Source organism: Oncorhynchus clarkii, chromosome 8 (assembly GCF_045791955.1).
Source record: "Oncorhynchus clarkii lewisi isolate Uvic-CL-2024 chromosome 8, UVic_Ocla_1.0, whole genome shotgun sequence".
Lineage (NCBI taxonomy): Eukaryota > Metazoa > Chordata > Actinopteri > Salmoniformes > Salmonidae > Oncorhynchus > Oncorhynchus clarkii.
Genome location: NC_092154.1, coordinates 7,534,889 through 7,542,388, shown reverse-complemented (window position 1 = coordinate 7,542,388; position 7,500 = coordinate 7,534,889).

Here is a 7,500-nt window from a genome sequence, read left to right as displayed (position 1 = left end):
GTTTTCCACGTTGAAGTGACGTGTTGTGTTGTTTTCCACGTTGAAGTGACGTGTTGTTTTCCACGTTGAAGTGACGTGTTGTGTTGTTTTCCACGTTGAAGTGACGTGTTGTTTTCCACGTTGAAGTGACGTGTTGTTTTCCACGTTGAAGTGACGTGTTGTGTTGTTTTCCACGTTGAAGTGACGTGTTGTGTTGTTTTCCACGTTGAAGTGACCAGTGAGTTACCACCACTCCTTTATATTCACAGTTCTATGTACAGGATCTGCAACGTTCAGAGAGTCAAATACCACTATAGAAAACAGATGTGGATTCATTCATTGATTTACCAACTGACAGCCACCACTGGGGTTGTCACCATCACTCTTCAGTTATTCAGTTGAATTGGAGTGTGAGCCTGGTGATTCAATCAATGTGATATCCCTGTGATTCAATCAATGTGATATCCCTGTGACTCAGTCAATGTGATATCCCTGTGACTCAATCAATGTGATATCAATGTGATATCCCTGTGATTCAATCAATGTGATATCCCTGTGATTCAATCAATGTGATATCCCTGTGATTCAATCAATGTGATATCCCTGTGATTCAATCAATGTGATATCCCTGTGATATCCCTGTGATTCAATCATTGTGATATCCCTGTGATTCAATCATTGTGATATCCCTGTGATTCAATCAATGTGATATCCCTGTGATTCAATCAATGTGATATCCCTGTGATTCAATCAATGTGATATCCCTGTGATTCAATCATTGTGATATCCCTGTGATTCAATCATTGTGATATCCCTGTGATTCAATCAATGTGATATCCCTGTGATTCAATCAATGTGATATCCCTGTGATTCAATCATTGTGATATCCCTGTGATTCAATCAATGTGATATCCCTGTGATTCAATCATTGTGATATCCCTGTGATTCAATCAATGTGATATCCCTGTGATTCAATCATTGTGATATCAATGTGATTCAATCAATGTGATATCCCTGTGATTCAATCAATGTGATATCCCTGTGATTCAATCATTGTGATATCAATGTGATTCAATCAATGTGATATCCCTGTGATTCAATCATTGTGATATCAATGTGATATCCCTGTGGAACCCTTCGCCCCATACCATGGCCCAGTCAAAACACCTCCACTGCAGCTCAGACTCATTTTATTGTGACAGTGAGGTAATCTGCTCACAGCAGGTATAGGAGAGACTGGGATTGGGATTAACAGGGACTAGAGTAATCCCTCTGGGATAGTATATGATAGGATAGATGGCCTGGGGAGTGGAATCAGGAAGGGTGAGGATGGGAATGTGAGATTACAGTCAGATGAACACAATCAAAAAACAGGATGCTGTGGGATTATTTAAGATACTATTCGAAGAGGCAGGGACACTGCTGTCCTAGCTTCAGGGGGAAGATGGACAGGGACTCTGCTGTCCTAGCATCAGGGGGAAGATGGACAGGGACTCTGCTGTCCTAGCATCAGGGGGATGAGGGACAGGGACTTGTTGTGAAGAGGGTTTGGGGAAAGAGATGTAGAGGGTTTGGGGTAAGGTGTGAAGGGGGTTACGGGGAGAAGAGGGTTTGGGGGTAAGGTGTGAGGAGGGTTACGTGGTGAAGAAGGTTACGGGGTAAGAGGGTTTGGGGGTAAGAGGTGAAGAGGGTTACAGGGTATGAGGTGAAGAGGGTTACGGGGTGCAGAGGGTTACGGGGTAAGAGGGTTTGGGGGTAAGAGGTGAAGAGGGTTACAGGGTAAGATGTGAAGAGGGTTACGGGGTAAGATGGTTTGGGGGTAAGAGGTGAAGAGGGTTACGGGGTAAGAGGTTACGGGGTAAGAGGTGAAGAGGGTTACGGGGTGAAGAGGGTTACGGGGTAAGAGGGTTTGGGGGTAAGAGGTGAAGAGGGTTACAGGGTAAGAGGGTATGGGGGTAAGAGGTGAAGAGGGTTACGGGGTAAGAGGGTTTGGGGGTAAGAGGTGAAGAGGGTTACGGGGTTAGAGGTGAAGAGGGTTACGGGGTAAAAGGGTTTGGGGGTAAGAGGTGAAGAGGGTTACGGGGTAAGAGGGTAAGAGGTTACGGGGTAAGCTGGGTTTGCGCCCCCCCCCCCCCCTTGGGTTGTGCCGTGGCGGAGATCTTTGTGTGCTATACTCAGCCTTGTCTCAGGATGGTAAGTTGGTGGTTGAAGATATCCCTCTAGTGGTGTGGGGGCTGTGCTTTGGCAAAGTGGGTTGGGTTATATCCTTCCTGTTTGGCCCTGTCCGGGGGTGTCCTCGGATGGGGCCACAGTGTCTCCTGACCCCTCCTGTCTCAGCCTCTAGTATTTATGCTGCAGTAGTTCATGTGTCGGGGGGCTAGGGTCAGTTTGTTATATCTGGAGTACTTCTCCTGTCCTATTCGGTGTCCTGTGTGAATTTAAGTGTGCTCTATCTAATTCTCTTTCTCTCTTTCTTTCTCTCTCTCGGAGGACCTGAGCCCTAGGACCATGCCTCAGGACTACCTGACATGATGACTCCTTGCTGTCCCCAGTCCACCTGGCCGTGCTGCTGCTCCAGTTTCAACTGTTCTGCCTTATTATTATTGGACCATGCTGGTCATTTATGAACATTTGAACATCTTGGCCATGTTCTGTTATAATCTCCACCCGGCACAGCCAGAAGAGGACTGGCCACTCCACATAGCCTGGTTCCTCTCTAGGTTTCTTCCTAGGTTTTGGCCTTTCTAGGGAGTTTTTCCTAGCCACCGTGCTTCTACACCTGCATTGCTTGCTGTTTGGGGTTTTAGGCTGGGTTTCTGTACAGCACTTTGAGATATCAGCTGATGTACAAAGGGCTATATAAATAAATGTGATTTGGTAAGAGGTTTACGGGGTAAGAGGTTACAGGGTAAGAGGTTACAGGGTAAGAGGTTACGGGGTAAGAGGTTACAGGGTAAGAGGTTACGGGGTAAGAGTTTACGGGGTAAGAGTTTACGGGGTAAGAGGTTACAGGGTAAGGGGAGTTTAAACTCATGCGCGGAGGAACTGATTAAACAAATTAAACAAACCCTCCAACACCAAGGTCACGAACTCCAAACACACGAGTCACGCTAGAGCCTTCAAGTGCCTTTCAATGGCTCAACAAATATAAACACCACCGCGCCAGGACGTTCGCCTACGAACCGCAACACGTAAACGCAGTCAGCCACTGCGCTCGTTTACTCTAGCTGACTCGGTACCCGTCCAGATGGCACTGTGATTTATTTATTTTTCCCTGTGGAACTGTGCTATGTTCTCTCTTAGGCCTCTAAAGTCACATGTCATCTGTAGATCTCAACACATTTGGATTCCTCTTCATGTAGGATCTGTGGTGTTGCTATTTTCACAGATCTATAGTCTCAACACATTTAGTTTCTTCTTAATGTGGGAGTAAAGCCTTGGTATAAAGACTAAATGTAATGAACACAATAGGAGACAGAGAGCTGGTTTCAAGAGCAGGCTACAGCAGGCGTTTATGGGTAAAGGACCACAAGAGGAGGCAGGTAGCTGGGTCCAGGGGCAGGTAGCTGGGTCCAGGGGCAGGTAGCTGGGTCCAGGGGCAGGTAGCTGGGTCCAGGGGCAGGTAGCTGGGTCCAGGGGCAGGCAGAAGGTCATACCCAGGAGGAGGCAGGTAGCTGGGTCCAGGGGCAGGCAGAAGGTCATACACAGGAGGAGGCAGGTAGCTGGGTCCAGGGGCAGGTAGCTGGGTCCAGGGGCAGGTAGCTGGGTCCAGGGGCAGGTAGCTGGGTCCAGGGGCAGGTAGCTGGGTCCAGGGGCAGGCAGAAGGTCATACCCAGGAGGAGGCAGGTAGCTGGGTCCAGAGGCAGGCAGAAGGTCATACACAGGAGGAGGCAGGTACCTGGGTCCAGGGGCAGGCAGAAGGTCATACACAGGAGGAGGCAGGTAGCTGGGTCCAGGGGCAGGCAGAAGGTCATACACGGGAGGAGGCAGGTAGCTGGGTCCAGGGGCAGGCAGAAGGTCATACACAGGAGGAGGCAGGTAGCTGGGTCCAGGGGCAGGTAGAAGGTCATACACAGGAGGAGGCAGGTAGCTGGGTCCAGGGGCAGGCAGAAGGTCATACACAGGAGGAGGCAGGTAGCTGGGTCCAGGGGCAGGCAGAAGGTCATACACAGGAGGAGGCAGGTAGCTGGGTCCAGGGGCAGGCAGAAGGTCATACACAGGAGGAGGCAGGTAGCTGGGTCCAGGGGCAGGCTGACGGTCATACACAGGAAGAGGCAGGTAGCTGGGTCCAGGGGCAGGTGGAAGGTCATACACAGGAGGAGGCAGGTAGATGGGTCCAGGGGCAGGCAGAAGGTCATACACAGGAGGAGGCAGGTAGCTGGGTCCAGGGGCAGGCAGAAGGTCATACACAGGAGGAGGCAGGTAGCTGGGTCCAGGGGCAGGCTGAAGGTCATACACAGGAGGAGGCAGGTAGCTGGGTCCAGGGGCAGGCAGAAGGTCATACACAGGAGGAGGCAGGTAGCTGGGTCCAGGGGCAGGCTGAAGGTCATACACAGGAGGAGGCAGGTAGCTGGGTCCAGGGGCAGGCAGAAGGTCATACACAGGAGGAGGCAGGTAGCTGAGTCCAGGGGCAGGTAGAAGGTCATACACAGGAGGAGGCAGGTAGCTGGGTCCAAGGGCAGGCAGAAGGTCATACACAGGAGGAGGCAGGTAGCTGGGTTAAGGGGCAGGCAGAAGGTCATACACAGGAGGAGGCAGGTAGCTGGGTCCAGGGGCAGGTAGAAGGTCATACACAGGAGGAGGCAGGTAACTGGGTCCAAGGGCAGGCAGAAGGTCATACACAGGAGGAGGCAGGTAGCTGGGTTAAGGGGCAGGCAGAAGGTCATACACAGGGGGTCCAGCAAGGCAACAGTACAGGCAGGGAAAAGGCTAATAACGTTGTCTGGGAGATCAGGCAATAGGTAGATAACAGGAAATCTGATCCGGCTAAAGTACAGGCAGGTAATAGGTAGATAACAGGAAATCTGATAGGCTAAAGTACACGCAGGTAAAAGGCGTCCTTAGTGAGGCAGGCAAAAACTATCATACACGGGAGGAGTAAATCACGGGGAAAAACAGAGCTTTGAATAGAAGTGTGTCACAAAACAACAAGTGATGGGGTGCAAAGAACTGAACTAAATAGTGTGTGATAATGACCTACAGGTGTGTGAACAGGTGATCAGAATTCAGGTGATTGGGATCTGGAGAGTGAGCTACGTTCAGGGGATCTATTTGTTTCAGAGAGTGTGAGTTGGAAAGAGACGTCACACTATAACAATGTCTCATAGTGATTTGGGCTTGGTTTGTGTATAACTGCCCTATTGGCTGTGGAAAAAAACTCGCAACAGTGTGTGTGTGTGTGTGTGTGTGTGTGTGTGTGTGTGTGTGTGTGTGTGTGTGAAAGTGTCAGGGTGGGAGAAGTGTGTGTGTGTGCGTGCGTGTGTGTGTGTGTGTGTGTGTGTGTGTGTGTGTGTGTGTGTGTGTGAAAGTGTGTGTGTGTGAAAGTGTCAGGGTGGGAGAAGTGTCAGGGTGTGTGTGTGTGTGTGTGTGTGTGTGTGTGTGTGTGTGTGTGTGTGTGTGTGTGTGTGTGCCTCTGTGCGTGCATGCGGGCGTGTGTGTGTGTGTATTCCCGCCATGTGGAGCTGTTGTGTTTAGACCCCCTGGAGACCTGTTATGGTGTAACACAGCTCGTACTGACCGTTGGTGTAGCGTAATGTGTCACGTTCGTTTGTATAGACGGACCAAGGCGCAGCGTACTTTGAGTTCCACATCATTTATGAAAGAAGTGAAACTTTAGCAACGACAAAACAATAAAGAATAAACAAACCGTGACTAACAATGCAGCTCTAACAGGCAACTAAACATAAACAATATCCCATAATACACAGGTGGAGAAAATGCTATTTAAGTATGATCCCCAAGTAGAGACAACGATTACCAGCTGCCTCTAATTGGGAATCATACACAAACCCCAACATAGAAAATTAAACCTATAACTCCACATAGAAATAATAAACTAGACTAAAACCCCTAGTCACCCCCTGGCCTACTCTACCATAGAAAATACAGGCTTTCTATGGTCAGGACGTGACATAATGACAGACTCAGTCATAATGGAAATCAAAATGAAAACTCTGTGACAACATGATACACAAACAAAGAGAAACTCAAGTTCACATCTGGTACATCTGGTACAGTAGCTGACGCTGGCCAACAGACAGGGAGTCAATCAGGAAGTCTTGACTCTGGCCAACAGACAGGGAGTCAATCAGGAAGTCTTGACCCTGGCCAACAGACATGGACTCAATCAGGAAGTCTTGACCCTGGAAAACAGACAGGGACTCAATCAGGAAGTCTTGACCCTGGCCAACAGACAGGGACGCAATCAGGAAGTCTTGACCCTGGCCAACGGTTAAAAGGGACTCAATCAGGAAGTCTTGACCCTGGCCAACGGTTAAAAGGGACTCAATCAGGAAGTCTTGAACATGGCCAAAGGTTAAGACAGGGACTCAATCAGGAAGTCTTGACCCTGGCCAAAGGTTAAGACAGGGACTCAATCAGGAAGTCTTGACCCTGGCCAACAGTTAAGACTCCATCAGGAAGTCTTGACCCTGGCCAACGGTTAAGACAGGGACTCAATCAGGAAGTCTTGACCCTGGCCAACGGTTAAGACAGGGACTCAATCAGGAAGTGTTGACGCTGGCCAATAGTTAAGACAGGGACTCCATCAGGAAGTCTTGACCCTGGCCAATGGTTCAAACAGACTCAATCAGGAAGTCTTGACACTGGCCAACGGTTAAAACGGACTCAATCAGGAAGTCTTGACCCTGGCCAACGGTTAAGACAGGGACTCAATTAGGAAGTCTTGACGCTGGCCAACAGTTAAGACAGGGACTCAATCAGGAAGTCTTGACCATGGCCAACAGTTAAGACAGGGACTCAATCAGGAAGTCTTGACCCTGGCCAACAGACAGGGAGTCAATCAGGAGGTCTTGACCCTGGCCAAATGTTAAGACAGGGACTCAATCAGGAAGTCTTGACCCTGGCCAAAGGTTAAGACAGGGACTCAATCAGGAAGTCTTTACCCTGGCCAACAGTTAAGACTCCATCAGGAAGTCTTGACCCTGGCCAACAGACAGGGAGTCAATCAGGAAGTCTTGACCCTGGCCAACGGTTAAGACAGGGACTCAAATCAGGAAGTCTTGTCCCTGGCCAACGGTTAAGACAGGGACTCAATCAGGAAGTCTTGACCCTGGCCAACGGTTAAGACAGGGACTCCATCAGGAAGTCTTGACCCAGGCAAACGGTTCAAACAGACTCAATCAGGAAGTCTTGACACTGGCCAACGGTTAAAACGGCCTCAATCAGGAAGTCTTGACCCTGGCCAACGGTTAAGACACGGACTCAATTAGGAAGTCTTGACGCTGGCCAACAGTTAAGACAGGGACTCAATCAGGAAGTCTTGACCCTGGCCAACGGTTA